At 41.2% G+C, this 25,244-nt stretch overlaps 1 protein-coding gene and 1 non-coding gene across 7 annotated transcripts in view; both read right to left on the bottom strand.

Moving 5' to 3' along the window:
- myocd (myocardin) overlaps nt 1-25,016 on the bottom strand; it is an 87,974-nt gene extending 62,958 nt beyond the window's left edge. For 5 of the 6 annotated variants that reach the window (XM_028408184.1, XM_028408188.1, XM_028408190.1 and 2 more), the window contains exons 1-2: nt 24,900-25,016; nt 4,186-4,243 (exon numbers count right to left, since the gene is read on the bottom strand). The gene's annotated coding sequence lies outside the window, so the exon portion shown is untranslated. Of the gene's footprint in view, nt 1-4,185; nt 4,244-15,385; nt 15,459-24,899 lie in introns of those variants that run through there. The other variant, XM_028408185.1, reaches the window with a different exon arrangement.
- trnat-agu (transfer RNA threonine (anticodon AGU)) lies at nt 19,202-19,275 on the bottom strand. Its single transcript has one exon. It is a non-coding gene; the product is annotated as a tRNA-Thr (tRNA).
- Nucleotides 25,017-25,244: the final 228 nt, after the last annotated feature.

Here is a 25,244-nt window from a genome sequence, read left to right as displayed (position 1 = left end):
AAGGCCTCTGTGGGTGGGCAGCGTTTCACTCACTGATGCACTAAGATCATCCCAGAGATGAATAGAACTCTCAAAGAAATTGACAGATTTTGTGCCAAATAGTCCATTTTATGACACGACCCTCCTCCTCCTGCACTATCTGAGACTTCAGAGCCTGTCACTTTAAAAGGGGAAGCTGAAAAATGAAGAGAGATTATCCTCAGTATGGCAACTAAAAGAGAACCAGAAGATCGCTGATGAAGGGAATCCCCTTTAATCTCATCTGTGCAGTTTCGGGGAACTTTAGAGTTTGGGTCAAGACCGTGAGGTCAAAGGCTGAAGGTGGAACATTAAACTGATCTGAGGGGGGTCACAGGATGGGACATCAGACCTTGTAGTGCCTGCAGCTAATGTGCTTTAAAATAATCAAAAACACAAGCTGGAGTAGTCCCCAGAGTAGATAATAAGGTGATGGACTTTGATGGATTTGTTGTGTTTTTAGGTCCGACCAACAGGTTGTCACGAGGTCCTTACTCTGGGACAAATAAAAGCAATTTCCAACAAAAACCTGGGTGGCCAATGATAGGTGCACCTGAAAAGCCTTAAAATGCCATCTGTAAAAAGTGAGAAAATAATCTCTTTTAGCCACAAGGAGCAGCGCCATAATGCAAGGAATTATGGGTACAAAGAGGCAGTTGTTGACACACGATAGCCAGAAGTTAGTGCTTAAAAATTCGAGCGTGCAAAATGGGCTGAGGGTTAACCACTCACACACAACTAATGCCCTACACATTTATTTCCTCCTGTGGTTTTAATTGTAAAGTCTGCTGCTAAAACCAAACTGAAAGCAGTACAAGAAGGATCAGCTGTTCGTGCAACAATGGAAGAAGTGTTGGGATCCTTTACTCGAATAAAAGTATGAAAACAGAACATTTCAACCTCTCAGGCTTAAAAAAACGCACCAGTTTTGCTTCAAAAACAATGTCAAACAACAGCCTCTATACGTATAATTTTGCATTAAAGCATTTGTTGGCGAGTATGGAATGAAAACAATTTATAAAAAATACATTTAGTATAATTAAAAAATTATAACCAATATCAATTAGAGTGTAGAGTGGAATCAGATATGCTTTCCGACTCCCTCTGCCACCAAAATACACTATAAAAAATGTTAACATTAACACTTTAACTGCACGCTGAGTGGAATTCTGAGCTGTTGGAGGATCACCTGCTGGTGCAACACCTATTCTTCACACACAGCCTCACTGACTGAGCTGAACATCTGCATGACTTTTTCTTTCGGCAGAGAATTTACGGGCATCAAACTGAAACACTGTGTTCTACACTCAGCCTCCCGTCTCTGTGTTCTCCTACAGCCTAGAGGCGGGACGAGACGCAGGGCTTTATGCTTCCACCTGAACTTCAGTACATCTTGTGTCTTGTCTTTTCTTCTGAAATAACTCATGGGTCACAGAGTCAGACTTGGACCTGTATTTCACCCAATATTTTGACTGGCACTGAGTCCTGTTCTATTTTACTTATCATTTACTTATTCACTTATATATATATATATATATATACACACACACACACACATATATATATATATATGTGTGTGTGTGTATATATATATATATATATATATATGTATATATATATATATATATGTATATATATATATATATATACACACACATATATATATATATATGTGTGTGTGTGTAAATATATATGTATATATATATATATATATACACACACACACACACACAACACTCCCATTTGAGCTCTCATGTAACTTATCACACATACATTTTCGCAGAACAAAAGTTTTCCTGAGCATCGTTTTGGCTTTAACCGCTTGCTTTTTATTTTCCCCAGAGCAACCAATCACTTTTATTTAAAAGCTTGTATTTACTGGATTGGCACATGAATTCCTGAATCATGGCCGAAAAAATGTCTGAGAGATCACAATGACCTTTGCCCACCAAATTCTAATCATTGTATTCCTAAATCCAAATTAACATGACAGGGGTGGACTGACTGCTAACCTGAAAAAAGGGGAACGGAAACTCAAAACAAATATTTAAGCCTCCTCTGATGTCTCACTTTTCACTGAGTTTTTTAGTGTTCAGTATAAAAGTAAACCCAAAGGACTTCAACACTGTGCCTTAGACACTCTCTTGGCTACTTGCATAAGCTCTACCCGAATTTCCCTGAGGGACCTTCCCAAAGGAATTAATAAAGTATATTCTATTCTATTCTATTCTATTCTATTCTATTCTACGTAGCCCAGCATAAAGACAGCATGCTTTCCCATGATAAGGCTTTCTGGATTAATAACTGAGATAACACAAATGAATGTTTGTGATATGCGGCCATCATTTAATCTGTGGGTGTTAGAAGCAGGAGAAGCTTCCTTATATGGAGACCTGTTAGCAAACTTTAACCAGAAAAGAAATTGGTATAGATTACAGAGTCCCTTAAGAGCCATTGCCTACCTCTCAGTCATTTATCTGATCCTTCATGCTGATGGGACGGGTTGAACGTGGACATCACTGACAGCAGAGTCAGTTCTTAATGCAGATTCTCACTCAATGCAGCTGTTTGGCTGATTACATAGCTCTGGGAAAAGCAGCATGACCTATGTTTGACCTCTGTGTTCACTTCTGACCCGGAAGAAGTTGTAAAAAGGAGTTATCTGCCAATAAATCTCCAGAGGGTCATGAAACGCTGCCATGCGATCCAAACTGCCACTAAAGTGACAACATAAAGGCGTTGTGTGGTCGCACTGCGTCTGTCTGTCATTGTAAAGACTCTCATATGCAGGGGCATCTTTCCAGGAAAATGAATTTTTAAAAAAAAAGGACGACATAAAACACAGGTACAGAAACCAGAGGCATGTTTGAGCGACACCAGTTTGATGTTACAAGTCTCCTGACACACAAGTTTCGTTTGGAAATAAGCCCTACGCTGCTGAGGCACGACAGTAGAAAGGCCTCATGAGCCTCCCTGTGACAGGCTGTAATAAATGTCACGAGCATGAACTCTTTCTTGCGCAGACAAAAGGCACACCATGGAGCAGGTAACGCACACAGGAGGCCTGTGAGAGTCAAAGTAAACAGAAACAGCCCCCGTAGACTGATATGCACTATGGTATTCTTGGAAGGTGGAACGTTTATGGGGTGGAAAAAAGTACATAGTCACTTTTCATGGGGGCCTGTAATGTTCAAATCCCCAGAGACCAGCCATAAATTAGCATTCTAAGACATTATATGAGTAAGTATTAGTTTTACAAGATCTCACATGAGACAAAAGGTAAAAATGGTAGCTATAGAAGGACGAGACGATAATCTGTGGGTAATAAAATTGTTTCCACTGAGAGCTGTAATTTCACTGGATTGCTTAGTATAAAAATAAGAACATACAGAAGAACATTAAGGGCTCAAGATGCAGTCAGAATTGTTCTGTTTCACATATTCATTTCAGAACCAAAGTTCTGAGACCCAGCGAAAATACAGTCAACATCTAATCACCTCCATATTTTTGCACATATTGTCTTTACAGTTGATGCAGAAACAGTAAGAAACCAGTGTGAAAACATTAAAAAAATGAAAGCAGTTGAAGGGATCCTATTTTTGTTTCACACCTATGTGAGCATTAGGAAATAATGCAGTGTCTGCCGATTTCAAAATCAACTTTTGTTGATTGTTTGAGTCCTCTCTCACTCTCTCTCTTTCTAGCCATGATTGAGCTATTTTCACAGAGGTGTAGTGAATTGTACAGCAGTAAAAAAAACAAGTCAGAGCCACTAAAAGCATTAGGTTCATGTTTCGACAAGGTTCATTTGGTCTTCACCTTTTTAGCTATAAGTGTATTCCTTTCAATTCAGATTCAAAGTAATCGGCAATGAGGACAACAAGTTCAAACGTTGGATTAAGGAAGTCACTGAAATCAGGAAGCGGGCCAACGGGACAGTGAACCGGGACGAGGGGACTTTCACACTGTCCCACACCTGGAACACTGTCCTGAGGAGACCAGACTGCTGTCCCACACCTGGGTAAATTTCTTTTATATCCAAGAATCCTGACGTTAGATTTTAAAGCTCATAATAAGCCATATGATTTGCTGACCCTGACAACTAATTCAAGTGTACTTGTATAAAAGTAATATATTAAACTAGCGTAAGGGTCAAATAATTCCTACCTGTTCACAGGCTGTTGTGTATCATTCCTCTTTCAGGCCGCAGCCTCTCATCCTCCACCTGTTGAAGAGATATTTTTGAGTACATCTGTGCAACAATGATTTACAGCTTTTACAAATAACCTCAGTAATACGCAGAGCTGTCATGGTCCAGCCTGTGTTTCCGTTTTCTTTCCAGTCTGTCTCTTTGTGGGTGTTTGTCATCTACAATCAGGCCTCTCACAGTCTCAAACACACCTGTGTCTCATCCAGGAATCAAGCTCTGCAGCAAATACTATTTTTTTTTTAACCTTTCCAGTTCTGAAATGTCCCATTTACACTACAAGATCTTCCTAAACCTAACTGGGATTGTCCTACAACACCATCAGCCTCAACAACAATCAGCATCATTATTCATATTGTCAGAAGTGGTGTAGTAGTGGGATTTGAAAACAGCCTCCATCTGTTAAGTTTCTTCCTTTGACTGACAGCGCATCAAAGCAAAACGAAGCTCAACCTCCCCCAAAGCTTCAACGATCCCTGCGGATCACGATGCTTGGATGCATTCAGCGCTCTTTCTCTGGCAGGGTAACAGACTGCCAAGTAAACACGCACAGTAATCAAGCAGCCAATAAATACACCAGAATAGCATGACAAGAATGTTCACACAGTTAATGTGGATCCCACCGAGTGCCAACAGCTCTGCCAATCCCAGTAGGGATCTGAGAACAGGGTGCAACAGGGAAATGGCAACGTGCCAGTTAATTGAAGAAGACTTCATTTCTGCACCTTCGAGCCAAAAAAGCCTGAGCTTATTACGCAACCATGTGGATCTGATGTTTGAAGCTGGAGCAGAGTGATACATCACACAATTAATGAGAGAGGAAACGCAGGAGGGTCCTTGCTAGCCTCGACTCCAGCTAGCTTGCAGAGACGTGAACTTGATTGCTTGAGGGTTTTGCAAATAATCTGATTTTACTATCTTGCACAAGCAAACACAAAAACACACAGGGACTAAAGACGTTTTCTCACACACACATACACACACTTTACATATTCTTTTACAGATCTAGAGGTCAGCAGATATCCATCTTTCAATAAGCCACGTAACTGAGATGAATTAGGTTCTAGTGTTTTTCGTCAGCTGTCTTCTGGTTTCGTATCAAATCACCCTGACTGAATATCACAATAATAACCTGTTTCTTGCAGTGTAGTACTTGATTAAGTTGCTGGATTACTGAAGAAACAACTCTAGACTTTCTGGTTTAATAGATCCAGTAAACATAATTCTTTCCCATGTGATAAGACGACTACAAAACCTTTTCCAAGGAAATGACGCTGACATGAAGTCATGCCGTTCCTCTCAGCTACTCTAATGACAGCACCGAGTATTTTAGTAGGAGAAACAGCCAACAACAACAGCAGCAACAACCTATAATGTTCATTATCTCTTTAGAGGCCCCAAGTATGTCTTGAGAGCATCTTTTGTAACCTTCAAGGCCAGGAGCAGAATTACTCTTCTGCTTCATTATCAACACTCCCAAAAAAAGAATACTGACACAGAATTTATTTTAAACCGCACTTATTATTTGTGTTTCTTTGGGACCATACACATCATTTTTTCCCCTTGAGTGATAGATCATTGTAACATCTGTTTCAAGATACAAACAACAAGGCCATAACCTAGTGGAAAAATTCACAGCCTTGACCATTCATCCAGACTGATGCCCATTCTTGACAGTTTTACTTTGGTCTTTTTCAGCCCTGGTGTTTTGATCTATGTATGCACACTGCTTAAGGCTCAGTTAGACTGAGAGGATTCAAACCAGAGCAACCCGAGACCCCATCTCACTTAGATTGTTATTACAGGCACATCATGTACCCAAACTTCACAATTCTTCTATTACAACAGAGAAATCTTATTCTGGTACTTTTGCTCAGGGAACATCTGCTCTGTCTTTGATATGATGTCTTTAAAAAAGAAAAATGAGTGTGTATGCTGCTGCAAATTATCTCACTAGTGCTGAGCTGTGGAGGCAAACACGAAGGAGTCTATTGTAGGTTATGAGCTGAGAGGAAGCTGCTTCAAAAAGTTAGGAGTTACAGATTATGTGACACACAGGGATTTTGATACTTTACATAAAGGTGTCTTCAGACTTGTTGACTAAAATCTAATTCTCTGCTTTGGTATGGACCAAGAGGGACAAACAAATCCTGAAGCTTGTCATAGAATATATAATGTTCCTCTTAGTTAAATACAATAAATAAATACAAAGATGATGCTAGACTTAGAAGAAGCCATAGTGCATAAATAAAAAAAAAACCTTTTGGGCAAAAACAATCTGTCACTGTCATTCTCTCCAATGACACTTTTAGGAAACACATCATTTCCTCATCACGGTTCACCACCAGTGTCACACAAGTGCTGCTCAATTACCGTCTTAACGGCAGCACAAGCTGCCAACCATGGAGGTGACCACAAAAGAACCAGGTAGCATTCAACAGGAAACATCACCTCAGCCAATTACCCATGAGCTCATATGTTGCCAAAACAGCCATTAATCCGAGTGCTGAGCACACGGAGGGCCGGTGCAGCTTCCAGGGTCTCCAGCAGGGGGGGGGGGGGGGACAAAGGGAGGAGGAGGTATGCGATACAGCAAACACTGTATGAGCTGATCATTTACTGCATCACTGTGACAACATGAGACGAAACATTGGAGAAAAGTATTCTTCAAGATTTACAACTTTGCCAGGAGCTGAAACTGTTGGAAGTCACTTTCTATACTTTAAACAGACTTTTCCAGAACATTCCTTCACTGTCGTTCTCCGAACGGTTGTCATATTAAGACCCAAATAATACAAAGCAGCTACTAGAAGAGAGCATGACATCTCACATGGCCCAGGTATGTGTGTAAGGTGATAAACGACAAAGGCTTAAACGTAAAAATGAACAGTATACACAAGCCGAACCAGACATCTAGGAGACTCACACCACACTTCAGCAGACAAAACCTCCGTGTTGTGTCACAAATCTCGAGAGCCACGTGTCAGGAGCCTGTAACATTACTGATGGCTGTTTTCCATTTTTGTGTCTCAGAGACGACATGTAATCTCTCATTCATGTTATAAATTGCACCTGGGAATAAGGCCTGAGCCTCGGGGTGTCTATTTAGATACAGCTTATTTGAAACCATCATCAAGTAAAGCTCTAAAAATAGAGGGTCCTGTACACTATGAAGACTGGGAGACCCTCCCAAAAGACAGATTACTAAGATTACTTACTGAGCAAAAATAATAATGCAAAATTAGACCGACAGAAAGAGTCTCTAACAGACCAGTTAGTGGGCAATATATGTAATGTAAAGCATAATTTGAAGCAATCATAATGCTGGTGGGACTAATTACATATCACTATATGAAGTATGAAGCTAGCATAGCCTGGAAAATTAGCTGACTGACATTAATCTATTACAGGGATTAACATTATAAAATTAAATAAAATCCAAATCATTTTAAACAGGACGTAATCTGACTAATCTGGCTAAATAAATAAATGAATGGGATGAAAAACGGGAACAAAACATACAGACCGTTTATGCTAGCCTACAAACACATTAGCTAAATGTTGTTGACGCTTACACGTTGGAGTATGCGCAGTTCGCGCCCCCTCTTCCGGTGTATTTAAGAACATGGCGGCCTCCGGTTCACGCAACACATCATCCAGAAAGCCCCGCATGTTCCTGAAACTTCGACAGGTATCTTCTTGAGAACGTTTCCACATGCTACATACGTGCTCCTGCGACCGCCAAACGTCCCTCTCCAGCCTGGTCCAGACGTAAACAAACCATTTAACCGAGATGCAACGCGTGAAACAACAGCGGAAGGACAGCTACACCTGCAGAGCACCGCCACCCGGTGAGCAGAGTGAGGGACGGCAGGTAAGCGGCTGCACGGTTACAACACTATTTAAATGTGGGACAATAGAAGAACAAGTATGTTAGCTGTTATGGATGAATACCATGTAAATAGGAAACACCAATCAGATGTAGCTTATATAGAGAACAACAACAACCAGTATTGTTTGGCTTTATGATTTTCAACCACTTTACTAGAGCACAGTGGTGGAAAGTAACTAAGTATTTGTACTTCGTTACTGTACTTAAGTATTTTTTTATGTATTTATACTTGACTTAAGTAAAAATAATAGTGCATACTTTATACTTTTACTCCATTACATGTTGCAGCTGTTACCTGTACTTTCTACTTCACTACAAATTTTACAATCTCTGTAGTTACAAGTACATTTATGAATACAGCTGTGCTGGACTGATGTGAGGTCAGACTCTGCATGGAGGTGGTGTCACGCTGCCAGCTGTGTTTCTATAATGAGCCTTAGATATATATATTTATATATATATATATATCCGATAGCAACCAATTAGTTCGGCAGTTTTGCATTAAAATGAAGAATATGAATCTGTGGAAGCTATAAAACGCTAAAAAAAACATCAGCCAATCCTCCGGGACGACCCTGCATGGAGTATATATCACATATATATAGTATACCCTACCTTAAAAATGATTTCTTTGATTATTTTAACCTGTTCAGATCAAGGAAATCAATAATATATATTCAGTGTGTGAGTACTTTTACTTTTAATACTTTAAGTACATTTATAAGTACTTAAGACTTTTACTTAAGCAGGATTGTTGATGCACTTAAGTATATATTTTGCTGGGTATTTGTACTTTTACTTAAGTACCAGCTTCAGTACGTCCTCCACCACTGCTAGAGCATGACAAATAGCCATCATTGCTTAAAGCAATCATCCAGCTGCCATTAAGAATCAAAACCTGATAAACCCGCACATGTCGGGGTCAAACCCTTGAAACTTAGACACTCTAAACTGTTACTGCACAAGTCTACAAGGAGAAAAAACCCTCTCACCGCGTCCAAACCGTACCTCTCATTAAACAAAGTTCAATAGCTTGTTTACATCAGGTCTAAGACACAGCACCACGGCTCACTGTCCGTCTGCCAGAGAAGCAGATAAATGTTTGTTTACTCGGAGCAGGTCATTGGTGGGGAATGCAAGCTGTTTAGGGCGGGATGCTGCTGATATTTTGTTTGCATACATGTGTGTGTGTTGGGCCATAAATACTGTATGTGATTGGCTGTATATGTCCGTGTTGTTACTAAGGCCAAACAGCACTGTATTTACACCAAACATGTGTAAGCACTCGAGGGCCACTGTATGTAAACTTTAGCATAGTAAATATGAAATGGCGAAATGTTTATGCAAATGCAATTAGCAAGCTAATGGGCTTTCATGTCAACAAATATTGATTGAGAACATCTGCTTGATGTGTGAGATCATTACATTCTTTGGGAAAGGTTGCATTACAACACCCCAAGTCTAATCAGCCGCTGTAAGCAAAAAAAAAAAAACCTGTCACTGCTTCTTCTTCTTCTTTCTGACTGCGCTCAGGTTAACTGGTTTATTGTAAAGTGTATTTATTTGTCGAGTGTATTTACAGCATGTGTGATAGTCATCATCATTGTGGGCCATTTAACTGTGGCCAGATGCTTGAGCACATTCCCATGAAGGCACATTTTAAACACTTACAAGTGCATTAGAGTGGAAAGCCAATATCATCACATTGATCTACTCTTATGTTAAGAAAGAAAAAAAAAAAGAAAGCGCAGTCTTACAGCTATTTAATCATTATGCCAAATATGCTTTTAGTCACTGTTAAAAGAGCCTCAGTGTCTGTTTAATTCAGAGTGGCTGCAGGGAGAACAGACACATTTTAAAGACAGAAATATTGTTAAGGCAGTGTAAACATTTCACATATTCTGGTATATTTAACAAGTGAATTTCTGGTTTCCATGGAAACGCCTGTGGTATGAGAACGAGATTAAAAACTGCAGCTGAAGCATTGCTTTGAACACTGATGTGAAGGATTGCTCTGAATTGCTGGAGAATCAGAGCGATTCAGAGTTTTGTATGCCTCTGTGTGTCAGCCTGTCACCATGGTAACAGCAGAGGAGACCTCATAAACCACTCCAACTTTGAGAGCCTGGCATGCGGAAACAATTCGGAATTAGAAAATTCTGAAAATAAGTTTGATAGAGCAGCATCTAATGAGCGTTTTAAGACTAAACTGGAGTCTGTAGCTTGAAATTTGTAGGAGGAGATACATTTGGCAGATGACCCTTGTTGAAGGGCTCTCTCATAGACTCCCATGTTAAAAATGACACCGAAATTGCTTAATATTTGAAAAATTATAATTTTTTGAAAAAAAAAACTTGAAGTTGACCCGGAATGTCCTCTGTGAGATAGGGTTGGGCGATATTGGCAAAAAAATTAATCATGATTAATTGTGGCATTTAGCCGATAACGATTAATTTGACGATTAAGTGATGACAATTGCACATGTTTTTGACTCTAAATTGGCACAGTGTTCTAGCATGATACCGACAAATCATCAGTCAAGTTAACTACTTCATTCTAACAGGTTAAGCTGGTGAGTAGTGATTAGGCACCAACCAGCCATGGAAATATGTATTGATAATATTGAGGCACAAACTGCTTCAAAATAATAATGAAGCAAACATTTAAAGTAACTTTGTGCTTCAAATGTTTTTATCTTAAGGTCACAAAGCATGTCAACATTAAAATTAAACAGACAAATAGACAAATAAGTTCAGAAAAGTCACATCAGTGATTATTTCAAGTTAAAAAATGTGTCTGCGCAAATGAACCTGTGGAGGCATCCATAGCCAAGATGGCAACCACTAAAATTATGAGAAGTGTCGAGATCTACCACACATCAAGCATCATATTTATCTCTATACACTTCCACAGCATTTATGCTACGTAGAGGAGCCATCTGAAGCTCATATGAATGGGACAAACGGCTGTCTGTGTGCAAGGCAAACTTCACCAGAACGAATTAGGAGGAAGCAATTACAGACTGCATAATATTATCAGGAATGGAGTCTGATAATAAGGCCAATCCATCTCACAGCATGAAGTGTTGACTGAGCCTTCATCAAAAACCATTTCCATACCCCAGCCTGCCAGCTGCACAGGGCTCCGTTTCAGAGGTTTACACGCTGTGGCTTGTGATGATCAGTAGCTGGACTCTGATAACAAAAATACAGTTAGATTTATTCACAAACATACACGGCTTTTAGACAAATAGCGTCTGTTCTTTGTTAAGCTGACTGATTGGAGGGTAAATGGAGCTGACTGAATTGATCTATTCACATAAACTCTTGTTTCCTAAGCATCCCCCGTCCCGAGCCTTTGAAGTGAGGGGCTGAGAACTCAGCTGCACACAGGTACGAATGGTACGAGGGGTCAGCCTGGTTCTGAACTTGGATTACGTCTCATGAACTCAATCCCTTTAAGCCATGTCACAAACCCAGCAAAGTATTAAAGAGATTCCGCTGCGAGGATTCGTAATGACATCTTAAAGCGCTTTTGTGCACAGCAGCAGAATAAACTCATTAAAGTTTGCAAAGGTGTTGCTTAACCTGCCAGATTTGTCTGTACCTTTATCTCTGAGGCTTTTTGATGGTTCATTCCAAAATTTTTTTTTTACTCGCTACATGAAAATCTGACCTCTTCAATCAAAGATATGTGCCCATATTAGGCACCAGGCTGCTGCTGCTGCTGCTGCACATCCTCAGTAAGTAATTATACAAAAATAAAGAGTTTGTAATTTGGACTGATCAGGACGTACCTGTATGGCTGCGGGAGCTGGGTTCAGGTCAGACGGCAGATAATCTCTAGTTTGATATCATTGCTCTCCGTAAACATTCGTCTAGACTCACAGCCCTCTTGTGTCTTTCCTGCTGTTGATCATGAGAATCTTCTTCCTCCCCTGATGTTTTTACGTGACTGGACAGTTGGTATTCTCTGGCCTATACGCTCCATGTGTCAAACATGTAAAGCAAAAAAAAAAATAAGACCTGATAGCACGCTGACTCAGCCAGAGACGCGTCATCTCTGTTATCAGTACAATAAAGCTACTGTTTGTCAAAAGCACTCCCTGCTTTACATGGGACAATGCAATTGACTTCACTTTGAATTTACAATATGTGCATAAGGTAGAGGAGAGATGTCAGCACATGCCTACACTCTCGCAACCTAAAAATTTTACATACGAGATATGAGCGGACTTGACAGCGGCTCTCACAATACCATGTAAAGTAACAAAAGCCCGACTACAGGATCAAAACAGATGTTTTACATCTGGGCTGCATAATCTAAACACATTACTTATTATTGCAATTACTCGTGTCTTACGATGTAATTAGACATCATAGAAAAAAACCATAGGCTGCATTTCAGCAGAGCAAGTTATGTCGATGTGTGTGTCGGTTTACTTGAAGTCTAATTGGACACATGTGGTCCAGTGTGTGTGGCACTGCTGCATCAATGAGAGGTAAAGTAGAGGGTGTGAAGGGAAGGGTTAATGAAGCCTGGGCAGTTTTACATCTTAAATATATGAAATGATATTTCCAATAAGACTACGCTTTCATGCTAAATTTGTATAGCAAACATGCAGGTAAGCATAGCAACATAAGCTGTTATAGCCAAATTCATCACTGTGCATACTTACACGGAGAGATAATGCAATATTTTAAAGTTTTTTGTACTAAAAACAGAGCCAGTAGCTTTATTATGCATCATAAAATGTTTATGAAGTGCCTGTGACACCATCAGTGTGTCTAAAGATTTGATTTTGGTGGCCACTGCAGTGACAGAATCCTTCAGAATTTGAGAGCATGTCTTGTGTTGGACACACTGTTGGTCTCCTAAGGGGGCAGGACAAGGAAGAAGACCATGTGACAGAGACAGCATGTAACTGCTCAGTAAACTGTCATGTTTCTCAGCTTTGTAATCACGACTAGTTGAAAGCTATGTCGCTCAACTTTCATTTGTTGATAATTTGCATATCATCCTCATGCAACACTAACCGCATTTAAAACTGCACCCATTTTCCCACATCAACGTACCATTATCATGTTGTTTGCATGCCTTGCAGGTCAGGTTATCTGTACCTCAGTACACTGTGCAGCCTGCTGCCAGCCAAATGCACAAGCCTGAGGAGAAAACAAGAGGAAACATCAACACGTACAAGTGTTAAGTTAGCATGAGTGTGTCTTGAGGCAAACCAAAGAGAGCGTTATCAAAAAGGAGATAACAGGACTCACTATAGAGCAGCTGACACATTGCTCCTGCAGGCCAGAACACTGCACTGCGTATATATATATATATATATGTATATATATATATATATATATATATATATATATATATATATATATATACATGTATATATATACATATATATGTATATATATATATGTATATACACACACACACACACACACATATATATATATATATATATATATATATATATATATATATATATATATATATAATATATATATATATATATATATATATATATATATATATATATATATATATATATATATCGGCAGTGGATTCAGCAAGATGTTGAATAGGTTAGTTAGCAGGTTAAGGTGACCAACAGGTCACCATGAGCTCTTTGAAATACAAGCCCAGCACTCAGCCTAAGCCCCAACAACTGACAATACACTCAGGTCTATTTAAATGATTTGTCTCCTGCCATTTGGATCATCTGCCTCCTAGTGAAACCTGACACTGTGACTGCTGCATGCTTTTATCCACATTTGTTTTCACAACAGAAAATCAAGCAGCTTTCCTCAAACAACACGAACACTGACGAAGGTTTCTGGCTTCAAAAAGCCACAAAGAGGAATCCTCAGACACTAAATCACAGGCTGCTTTTTTTCGGGGGTCAGCCATTGAGGTCAAATGCAAGAAAACACACATTTTATTGTCACTTCTCTTCTGCTACCTCAGTTGAATAGAACACAGCCAAGCTTTGATGTTTCTTGGATCCCTTTACATCCAATGTAAATAGCTCCATAAAATCTCTTTGCTGTGTTGGTGATATGCCGACACTGAAGATCTCTTTGCTCCTGCATGTCACAGAAAAAACAGGACAAAGTGTTGTATATAGTCCTTGTCTCTGTCTCTGTGTCTTTTCTCTGTGTTTTCCCCCCAAGGTTCGTTGTGATGAAGTACAGTACAAGCCAACCTTCCAAACAAGTATTATTAAACCTGTGTAGAGTGTCAGTTTTGTTAGATTTAAGCAAGGTTTGGGGATCAAATGGTGGCATGAGGGACCCATCCACACCAGCAAAACATAACATCAGGTCAATAACAGCCAGTGGTGGAGGAAGTACTGAAGCTGGTACTTAAGTAAAAGTACAATTATACTCAAGTAAAAGTAGAAGTGCTACATTAACAATCCTACCTAAGTAAAAGTCTTAAGTACTTATAAATGTACTTAAAGTATTAAAAGTAAAAGTACTCACACACTGAAGATATATTATTGATTTCCATTGCAAAGGATCTGAACAGGTTAAAATAATCAAAGAAATCATCTTAAATGAAAATGGACCATGTGTAGTTAATGTCCATGTTCAGTCCAGAAGCAGCTGTGGACAGGTCTGTGTGTCATGAGGCAGGCTGTGGGCATCAAGTGAACAGAGAGGCTGCTGATAACAAACAGGCATTCAGCATGTTTACTGTGTCAGTGTTCCTGCTGTAGATTCATGTTGTGATTCATGTTCATCAGACATTAATGGATGGACCTGTGTTAGCAGACAGCAGCTAACTAGTTAGCTCACTGAGCCAGAGCACCGGCATCATGACTGAGGCTCATTATAGAAACACAGCTGGCAGCGTGACACCACCTCCATGCAGAGTCTGACCTCACATCAGTCCAGCACTGTGTTCATCACATGGAACAAGGAACTACAGACACTGTAGAAATGTAGTGGAGGAGGAAGTACAGGTAACAGCTGCAACATGGAATGGAGTAAAAGTATAAATAAAACAAAGTACAAATACTTAGTTACTTTCCACCACTGGAAACAGCTGATGATGTATCCCCACTGTCTCTAAGCTAACCTGCCTCTTGACAATGTCAGGTGATACAAGCCTAAATTGGGATTAGACCTCATCAGACAGGTTCTAGCAAATTAGTTTTACAACAAAAATGAGACTGAAATAAGATGAAAGTGTATGAATCTTTGTTGACTATAACTCAGATAAGGTGACAAAAACTAATGTACATTTCCACTTACATGAAATCAGGTGCTGAAATAAACTCCACAACTGTCATCAGGAAAAAGAGCAAAGCACTTCTCAAGAGCTCTGTGCTCTACTTCTACTCTGACTGACTTTGTTTAAGGCCTATAAATAGCCCCAATGCTCCATAGCACTTTATCTGTAATACAACACACAGCAGAGGCTTTATGTTTCCTCGATGCGCAGTACTTCAGTTATCAGACTACGGACTAGTTTCCTCTTTCCTCGTGTCGCCTTCACTGACCTTGCAAAAAAAAAAAAAAGACCAAAGCAAAGTGAGAATTCTTTCATTTTGGGAAAGTCACACGGGTAATGTTTGTTTTCCAGTCGGGGGGGAAAAACTGCACGACACTTCCTCACGGAGATCTTTTAAAACTCCAAAACGTAAACTGTGTCATTACTTGAAATTGGGTTTTGCCCCATGCCCATAATAGTAAGTAAACAAAGTCCAAATCCATGAAAACATATGAAAACGCAGCGGCCTTAGCTCACACTGCCATGCCGCAATCATGTTATTAATGGAAGAAACCAGATTGTTTGGATATCATATCCCCATGATAATTAAATCCAAATGTTTTGAAACGAAAGCTTATCCAGAACATGACTGTTGGCTGTATCACAGATGAATTGATTCAGTGTAGGTAAATAAACACGTGGATAAGAGGGTCCGAAAGCAAACACTGACCTTATTTTTCTGTACATTCATAGAGGCCAGTTATCGTGCTGTTATGACATCAGAATACACTCAAGAAGCAGGAGTTAAACACAAGGAAGGAAAAAAAAAAACAACCCACAGACAATTGAGGCCTATAAATTCACAACACATTTTTCCAACATGTCTTGGCTTGTCACAAATGAAAGCCATTGTGTTAGCGGAGCCGTAAACCTTCTCACAGTTCCAACTCACCGGCGTACGCTCGCTCGGGCAGCTGCTTTCCATAAACAGTAATTGGATTCACTTGTTTTAATTTGCTTCACTACTGTAGGCTCCGTCCATAACTCACTTCAGATACGTGATTATTCAAACATTTTACGTCCCATTTCCTGTACAGTAATTACCCAGAGGGAGAGAACTGAGTGTCTTCACACCCGTTTTGCTGCAGCTAGCTCCCACATTCAGCAACTGGAGAACATGCAAAGCAAGACAGCCTGCCACCATGTTGGTTTGCATAATGTCTATCTGACAGTGACTTCCTTCCTGCTGACAGCGGGGAATGGCTGAATGGCTTCTGGACTATTGATAATGATGTTGGGGCAGTGAAGGCAATGACACATCAGTGTTAAATTTAACAAGAATTTTTCATTTCATTTTAGTTTTAGTCACTCACCAAAGTCTGGATTTAGTTAAAGTCACATTTTAGTCTTTCAGTTTAGTTTAGTTTTAGTTCAAATTTAGTGTTTTTTAGCGATTTGACAGTTCGTTACACTGTGATAGATTTTCTAAATTGTTTGGTAGTAAACACTTCATTGTAAGCATACCTAACTATGTATAGTCATATAAACTAAGAATGTACCATATACTCTTTGATAATAAACTGAATGTCTAAGGCCTGATAGAAAAAGTGCAATATATAACCATATTCCTCGCAAGTTCTTTGAGTGCTGCGGGATGTGTAGCTCTGGTGTGTAGTCCAGGCAGCTCAGTGTGTGAACGTGTGTGAGTGAGTGTGCGCACGGCGGCGGTGCGCTGCTGTGAACAGGTGTGTGTGTACATACGGGGAGAGTGAATGAACGTCACAGCCACCATAGCAGATAGAGAACGTTAGTGTGTGTTTATTTACGGTGCGGTCCAAAAATAAAGGCCCGTTCTCTTCAGTAATAACGGCCCGTTAATGTGCCGCCACCTCAACACCCGTGTAGTTAAGATCTCCGCTGTGCTCCCCGACCACGGTTAGGAAGCAGAACAGGAAGGGTTAACAACAGGGTGGGGGGGTCTTCAGGTGTCTGAGTGTGTCGTAACAGGACTGTGTCCATGTCCTCTCTCCACTTGGCAAATCGAAGCCACGGGTTAAAGGTCGGGTAGGAGATTTTGAAAACTCAGTAAGAGTCAGCCAGATTTTGAAAGTTAACACACTCCCCGTTCTCTCGGAGCTCACCCCGAAGCCACGCCTCCCAACAAGTCTGGGACTTCGGCCATCATGCACGTACCTCTGTGGTGCGCACAGAGCAGGAAGAGAGTGACAACCAGCCAACTATACGCACAGGGGCGCCTCGGAGGATTGGCTGATGTTTTTAGCGTTTTATAGCCTCCACAGATGATTCATATTCTTCGTTTTAAAGCGAAACTGCCAAACTAATTGGTTGCTATCGGATTGTAAAGAGAAGTTACACTAATTTACCAAAAAGTGCATCAGAATGAAATCTCCTACCCTACCTTTAAGATCTGCTCATCATGACGCCTGTCGCTCATAGCGTACATAACTGGATGAGCTCCGCCACCGGACGGGAGGTCATCCAATCAGAAGGACAGACTGAGAGTTTACATCTGAGCTAAGATGAGTAATTGGTTAAAAAGTAAAGCAATCACGGCAGGGAGGCTGGCTGTAACCCAGATTGTTCGGTCGGTGAGCGTCGTCTTTTTCGTCATGTTTTTACTCGTCAGTTCACAATGAGCAGAGATTTCGTTTTAAGTTGCATCGTCAGAGCTTCTTAAATTTACGTTCTCGTCACGAATTAGTCAAAAAAAGGTTGTCAAGGAAAAGTTATCATTGACAAAATGACCACTGTGACACATGGACTTACACTTTTTCAGACTTTCTTCAACTGACATTTAGCTTCTCGCCTGCTTGGAGGATTTTTTTGGATGAGATACCCTGTGACATATTACTTAGAAAGCCTTATCTTGTGAGAAAAATGACTTTAAATGGTAATTTGCTTTTGCTGTTACATGGCCAGTTAATTCACTGGAAAAGTAATAAGGGAATTGGATGCTATCTGACATCCTCCGATGTTGGCGGTACGATCAGTTGTGTATCTTACCACGAATGCAAATACAACACAAAGTGGGAGTTTGCAGGGATTTTTGGCCATTTAGGAGTCCCCTGAGCCTTTTTTGGCTGTCTAGTAAAGAGATTTTGTTTTTCCAACATCTGCCTTTATCCATCAGTTTATTCTTCCTACACAGTACACATCAGGGCCATTTAAAGTAAAGAGAAAAATACATTACTAGAAAAATATGTGTCCTGCTAACTGGGTCTTCTGACACTTTGGCCTCATCTTTTGATTTCAGCGTGCTACTGAAGGCACCTCTTATTTAACTTCACGCTTCTATAAATGATCAAAGTGAGGACTGTTTTAGTAGTGCTGATAGTAATCATAACGGGGAGAAGACTTTGGTTTGATTTGTTGTTGATTGTGTGGTTCTTTGGCTGTAGTACCTAAGGGGGTAAGCACTGTCAGATTGACTCTCCTCACATATATATACAGACAAAGAGTTAATGTCAGTAGAGCCCGCTGCAGGTGAGTGGAGGGAAGGGGCTCACACCTGCATGAGTCCGCTTCTTATAGCCTTGGTAAGATCAAACTCCTCCTCTGGGCCTGCTCTTCAGTATAGCTACCCCTCAAATATGATTTCATATCTGGTTCCTGTGGAGAGCATTAATGAGGAGTTTCTGTAGGTCCTCCCCTTAATGTTGTCCTCTGTTGCTCTTTAGTGATCCCAGAAGGGAAATTGCTTAAGCCACACACCAGTGAGTGCACTGGAGGCAATGCGGGTGAAGTGCCTTGCCCAAGGACACACAAAAATGACTAGGGAGGAGTTGGGATCGAACCACCAACCTTTTGGTTATAGGACAATCCTGCTGTTGCCCAAAAGGCACTGCTGGGATTCGAACCCAGGATCTCCTGTTTACTAGACAGGCGCTTTAACCAACTAAGCCACAGCGCCAGATAGCGAGAGGTGATAGCATTTGACACACTGAACCCAGAAGTGGTCTGCCAGATCTCGACTGTGGCCCCACCATTGGTTGGACAGGAGTCCTGAGTCTCTGTAGATGGCCTGTGGTATAGAGATGCATTCAGAGAAGGAGATTAGGGGTAACTGGGTCAGGATCAGAGCCTTCTGGGGAGACATATGCACGAGGCTTAGCATTCAGTATACTGTATACTTCTGTGAAGACTGTCCTCAATACCTCATGTGACCACTTCACCACTAAGCGCTGAACGCAGAGCAGTTTTGATGGCTCGCATCGCCCTCTACCAGGTTGCTTCTCCAAAGTGGGGCGCATGAGGTGGGTTGTGAGTGAAGCAGACTTTATAGCTAGCCAGATTGTGGGGCTGGGCTGAGCTGAGTGATAGCGTTGTGTTGGTTGGTGTTGGTACCTTGGTCCTAAATCAGTTCATAAGACTCACAAATGGCAGCAGACCAATAATGCATTCTTTAATTATTTAAGAGAAATTAAAGGGAAGATCTGTGCTGGACTATCACAAGGAGTTTGGTCTTCAGTCAGAGAGAGGACAGAGGCCTGTGGAGGCCATCTTTACAGCCAACTCCTCATATTTTACTGGCTTGGATTAGTGTGCTTTACCTCATATTCCTGTATGTACATAGTTTGATCTCTCTTTAATCCACCGTTTTATGATTTCCACATCTCCTCATGGTGATCACCAACCCAAACTTTCAAACTACATCACCGGTTGGAAGTAACACTGAAGTGAGTAAGAAATTGGAAGCACGTGTTTTTTTTTTCCTGCATGCTTCAGCCTGGCATACCAACAGCAGCATTATCCTGTTACATGTTTACACCACATTTCATTCACATGCTGCAAACAAATGCTATGATGTGCTGTCAGAGGCAAAGAGGAAGGAAGGAGGGAAGGCGGACCAGGACGGGCAAATACCTGGTTTTACCTGCAGGGTGGTAATACTCAAGCTTAAAGAAGATGTATGTTGTTCAATTGAGTCAATATCACATTTTCTGGTCTGAACACCAGGATAGTTCGGGGTAACGTCACCACATACTTTGTGGTGAGTCATAGATCTGGAGGCTAGAGGTCTAAAACAAAAAGGGGGAGAGGAGTGGGGTATGCAGTGACCTTATGATGTTGTAATTTAATGTAGACCATGTCAGTTTTTCTAAAAATAACAGCCTGTTCAGACTGAAATAGCAGCTCTATTTCTGTTTGGTGTTTCTGTTGGACACGGTCTTTGCGGTCTCTCCAGTGGTGTGCATGCTAGCGAGGGGGGAGAGAGTGGGAGGAAGGGAGAGAATGTGTTGTTTTGTGTTTCATTCTTTCCCCCACCCCAAAAAAAAATGAGAAGCCGGGTGGAAAACAGCAACGAAAGGAGCAGCCGGAACCTTCTCAATCATCCCTGCAAACTACCCACAGTTGTCTAAACCGTTACAGTCCCAGTCTGTGTCTAGCCTAGTCTTCCAGGGACTGCATTCTTCTGTGGGGAAGTTGGTCATTTGATTTAAGACTGGGGTCCCAGCTAGCTTGCCTCTACAGTATGTCATCCCAGTCAACAATGTGCTCTAATGACTGGAAGCAAATTGATACCATTTGTTTAAGGAAAGCTCCCCTCGGTCTACAAACAGCAGGTCTAAGCTTACAGCTGAGCCCTCGACGTGTTACCTGATTACAATGAAGGTCAAGAATTATATCATTTTTCACTGCAATCCCCTTTTTGTGCAGTCCAGTTGGAGTTGGAGAGCAATGAATCATCGCTGCATGAATATAATTACTCATTCTCCTTTAACTGGCAGGCGTACACGCCGTCACACACACACAAACACACCCTCCCTGTTGAACATACAGCTGATGTCCTGTACTTAAAGGAGTCCATGTTTAGGTTGACTTGCCTCTAAAAGCTTCACAGCTATAACAACTTCCTCCAGCCTTTTTCTGTCCCAAACATAGACAGAGGAATGTGTGTTTTAGAAAAAGAAAGCAGGATATTAGCCTAAAAACATACGCTGACGGTGACGTGTGTCTGTGGAGCTGCATGTAGCTGTGACACAGTGGAGCGCCTCAGCTTGAAAACACTGCAAAGACACTTGTATACTGAGCTCTAATATCATATGTTAGAGCACAGTACTGTGAATTGATACTGTCTATGCTTGAAGGTCCAAACTTTTACTTGCAACACACAACCCTGGCTTCATTATGGGGTTTTAGTAAACTCGATACTGCACAGATGAACATCTTACTAAGAGGCTAAAGGGTTCTTTATTTATATGTTTTCTTCTATTTGTTGTTTGTATCATTACATAGGTGATAGTTAGATCTGGTGCCTCTCTCTTGGTAACTTGTAACTTGCCTTAGGTGTGTGTATGAATCTGTCTCTGTTAGCCCTGCAACACACCAGCCACCAGTCCAAGGCCTCTTCCCAGTGTCAGCTGAGAAGGCCCCCAGCAGGTATATATAACAAATACATGGGTGGTCAGAAATGCATCACTGAGTAGCTAGCTCGTTGCTAACTTTTGAAGCTGGGCAAAGAGCATTTGGTCAGTTTATCATATATTTTTGAATATTGAAGTTCAGGAATGATTCTGGGCATGACATGCAGGAAAGGAGCACAGGCTGGAATCAGACCTGAGCTGCTGAGGAATATACCCTTTAGTTAGGGGGAAGCTGATCAATCTCATGAGCTATCAGACCAGTTTTATGAGACTGCAGGCTTGAAAACCAAAACAAAAGGCTATAAGAAGCTAAAATGCTGCTAAGTTAAGCATGTTTTTAGTGGCTGAAATTATCACTTCAGTTTTGATGAAGAATTCTCTCTGCACAAACTTCATGCCCGTTAACAGTGCACACAGTTTGCATACCGCTCAGTGTTTCTTACCCTGTTTAGACCAGCTCACTGTGTCCATAAGCTCCTCTGTATACTCAGGAAATGTAACACATCATGCCAGCAGTCTTTCCTCTTCACACCTCAGGGCAGCAGCTGTGCTTTCTGTGCCTAACCATCAGCTCTGGCTTCATCTGACTGATGTCACGCTCCTTGGATTGGACAAAATGTACTCCATGGAATACGGTGTAAATTCCGGGGATTATGGTTACAACGATGTCAAACTAGTTCAGTAGTCAATAGCGAAGAGTTTATTTTCTGCTCAGGCTTGATTTGTTTTCTTTCACGAGTCAAATAAACCAGCGGGTGTCTGGTTTGAGGATCTGCGCGGGCCTACAATGTTATACAATATATGTATCTTATGCAATCTCATCCTCCACGCTGTCAGAACATCTCCACCTTCACAACAGCGCTTTCTCAAATTCTCTTCATCAACATAATTCTGCAGACGTCTCTACCGTTAAAAAAGCTTTCAGGTGAGATAATAAGACGGATTTTTCAGCCGTAACACCATCTGCAGTGTCGAATTTGTGGCGCAAAAAGCAACGATAAGTCATCTCTGTGATTATTTAGTCTATATTATGAGCAATATTGACGTGAAACTCCACCTGGTTCCGATATGAGCGCCTGCCTCTGCCAGCGCTCGTCTGAAAGGAACGCTCAGATGCCAATCGAATGAGGAACTCTTCGTTGAGATGCTCTGATGACAGGATAAAGCTCAGAAAAGGGGGTTCACGTCTGGGTTCACTTGTGCCAAAACGTGATATTGCCAGACGTGTAATCACCGTATAGATGTGGCTGAATTTATGGCGTGCACCGGGTCAGCGTTGGATTTGAAGGACTCGGTTTGTGGCACCTCTTGCTCTGAATCCCTCGGTGATCTCATCGCTAATGATAACTGACTCAACTCCAAACACAAGCAGGGCAAGAGATTAAAACACTACGAGGCACCTACAGTGCAGCTACAGTAAAACAGCTCCATGATGTAATGTTTCTCAAAAGGCAACAGGGCGAGGTCTAAACACATGAAAGTCCAGGGCCAATTGGAAACAGATTTGACCTGACAAGTGTGATTGTAGCCTGTTGTTTCAAGACAAGACCTGCATATGTGCAAATATATATGTGTGTGTGTGTGTGTGTGTGTGAGCAAAAAGTAGAGATAACGTTTGGGAGTTCGGTGGCGGGCCTCAAATTTCTTTCTACCGTCCATGAAATCCATAAACACCACGCAGCCAGGGGAGACTTAAGAGATGGAGATGAGCCTCGAGGTGCAGCTGATGAACGCACAGGACCGGCCAAGCAACATAAAAAGAGAGATCTCGTGTAGCCATTGAAGTGAATTTCAACCAGTTGTTTCTAATTAGGTCCGGCTCCTGGGATCAGCCCAGAAGATACGTTCCTCCTGAACGTCTCTGCTTCTATAAACAACCCTCCTCTGGTTCTTGAGCTGACTGGGGCCTCAGGCCGGGCCCCCGACGCTCGCCTACGCCAAGATGTCTACGCAGAGCCTCGCTGCTCGATGCACATTTGAAAAATAATAATCATACTCGGAATATTTTTCGATGACATACAGACAAAATCCTGACAGTCAGGACTGCTTTACCTCTGCAGATCAGCATTCACTCTGGCACCTGATTTTGATGCCGTCTAAAGCCCCTTTCAGACATGATTTACGTCTCATGTGGAGGATTGTAGAATCACCTGCCCTGCTCAGTGATTTTAATCCAATCTAGAGAGTAAATTTTCACCCACTCCAGAGTAGTAATCACACCTGAAATGACTTCTTCTGGGAGGACGCGTTTTATCAGTGTGTGTGTGAAATGAATTTCTTTTTATTTTAATCTGATGAAAAGATATTTGCAACAGGAAAGAAATCAATTCATTTATGAGCTGGCTTGTCAGATTGAATGCCTGCTGAGGTAGATGTTAGCTGTTAGTGGTTTAGGTACGGACCATAACCTGTAGTACATTTTTGTGTTGCTTAGGGCTGAGTGTGTCCCCTGTGTACGTTGCTAATGGCAGAGATGGGACAAACCTAACCAGGTTGTTTTAATGACAAAACCTAAAATCAAGTGAAAACCAACATGTAGTGACATGAAGCACCTAAATAAATGGAAGCATTAACACACTTTGCATCATTTTGGCCCTTTCTTTGCTTTATTTTTTAACTTAGCATTCACCATTTTCTCTCTAATTCTCTTAATTCTCTTAATTCCATTGTTGTCTTGTCCACAGTGGCCAATTACCGCCTCTCCTCCTGAGCTAAAAACACGTTCACCTTTACATTTTCACCCCAAACGTCTGCTCAGGCTATCATCATCTTCTTAGGTTACCTATCTGAAGCTTGCAGTTATGAATCTTAATGCTGCATGCCTTTGAAGCCAGTCTGAAAATGCATACTTTAGTGAAATATCTTCATCCTTTTCTACCACACTTTGATCACTGAGAAGGAGTGAAGCACAGAAACTGTTACAAGAACTCAGAATTGGACAAGTCAAGCAGAGGACAGGCGAGGCTCGCAATCCTTTATGAATGACACAGCACAATATTATTTCACTGTTATTTATGTTTCAGCTTTGTTATTCCAGATTGCTTCACTTTATAAAGCTGAGTTCTGAATATAAAGGAGCCAAAGACATCCAGTGTTCTAATTCTGATATAAATTAGCTTCAGTCTGCACCTGACGAGGAAGATGAGAGATGATATATCACGTAACTCACACTGACTCGTCGGCTTGATAGAGCAGCGGGGGTAATCCTGATCCATCAAAAGGGGGTGTCCTCACCCGGCCCTGCTGCTGCTGCTGCCGCTGCTGCTCCACATGTACTCCAACCGTGAGTGTGTGTGTGTGTGTGTGTGTGTGTGTGTGTGTGTGTAAAGCCACGTGTTCTCTCCTCCCAGCAGTCCAAAGCACCCTTTAGGGCTATTTATAATCAGCGCTTTTGTTTGCAGACTGGGTTGTTACCTCCACAGGCTTATCTCTGAGTTATATGATAGAGGAGTGAGGTCATCGGATAAAAGTGATTTCTACCAAAACGACTTGAAATTGATGGATTCCAGTGGCT

This window comes from Parambassis ranga, chromosome 6 (genome assembly GCF_900634625.1).
Source record: "Parambassis ranga chromosome 6, fParRan2.1, whole genome shotgun sequence".
Lineage (NCBI taxonomy): Eukaryota > Metazoa > Chordata > Actinopteri > Ambassidae > Parambassis > Parambassis ranga.
Note: the sequence above shows the minus strand (reverse complement) of the source record. Positions and strands in the feature narration are given on the sequence as shown.